The sequence below is a fragment of the Microtus ochrogaster genome, chromosome 2 (assembly GCF_000317375.1).
Source record: "Microtus ochrogaster isolate Prairie Vole_2 chromosome 2, MicOch1.0, whole genome shotgun sequence".
NCBI classification, from domain to species: domain Eukaryota; kingdom Metazoa; phylum Chordata; class Mammalia; order Rodentia; family Cricetidae; genus Microtus; species Microtus ochrogaster.
In genome coordinates, this window is record NC_022010.1 from 45,163,759 (window position 1) to 45,164,963 (window position 1,205).

The window sequence follows — 1,205 nt, forward strand, 5'->3', positions numbered from 1 at the left end:
AGAGGGAACGCCACATTTGACAAATAAAGATTGGGGGACTCAAGTCTACGAGACACGATACATCCCTATTCATGCAGTCGTTGAAGACATTCATATCAGCCAAAAATCTCAGCACGTCCACCTCCTGTTCATGTTTGTACAGAAATCTAAACTTCCAAAGTAGTTATGACTTCTAGAAGGGAGAGCATGTGCTAAAGAGAGCGCACATCACCTTACACCATGATGTCACAGGGAATGTATTTAAAACTCTTAACAGCTGGTAAAGTGCATACATACAATCTCAGTATTCTTGAGGCTGATGCAGGTGGATTGCCATAAGTGTGAACAGTCTGGACTACTTAACAATACCCTTTCTTTTTTTAAAAAAAAAAAACCTAAATATGGGGTAGTGGTGGCAAACGCCTTTAATCCCAGCACTTAGGAGGCAGAGGCAGGCAGATCTCTGAGTTCAAGGCCTGCCTGGTCTACAAGACCTAGTTCCAGGTAGCTAGGACTGTTACACAAAGAAATCCTGTATTGAAAAAAAAAAACCAAACAAACAAACATAACTAAGAAAACGAACCTCATTTTCTCATTGTGCTTGCACAGTACAAGCTGAAGGACTCAGGAGCTTTGGCTGCCCAATTAGAATGTAGGATCCCTGTGATTGCTTCCATGAATTTATAGGAAGTGTCTAGATCTTGATAACAATGACATAGGACCCAAAAATTCCAACAACCCAATCAATGGGCATCTGTGGGCTGTCACCTTTACAGTGACATTGTGGAAACTGTTCAAACACTAAGGTCATGTGCTCTACTGGATTATAAAGACATGGAGAACAGAAATCAGGCCTTAGAGTCAGACCACATTGCCGTAGCTGATGTGACACACTGTGACCGAGGATGATTCTAGTAATTCTGGTCCAAGTGTCCTAAGTAATGGGGACGTGTTCAAGCCACATCCTTCACTCACGATTAATTACATTTCCAGAAATGGTGGCTGGAATCACCTGTATCCCGTCCTGAAATTTTCAGATTGATAATGCCATAAATGTGCCTTGATATTATGTATTAACATTTCTGTGTCCAAAGGACAGGCAACCAACCCTATAGACTGATAAAAACAATGGGTATTACAGTGTGTGAGCCTTACTTACCTGACTCTATAATGGGTATGACACTGTGTGAGCCTTACTTACCTGACTCTATAATGGGTATGACACT

At 41.4% G+C, this 1,205-nt stretch overlaps 1 protein-coding gene across 1 annotated transcript in view; it reads right to left on the reverse strand.

The window, feature by feature from the left end:
* The window catches only part of LOC101980000 (poly [ADP-ribose] polymerase 14), a 44,699-nt gene that overhangs the window by 10,836 nt on the left and 32,658 nt on the right, over positions 1-1,205 (reverse strand). The gene's annotated exons all lie outside the window — the stretch shown is intronic.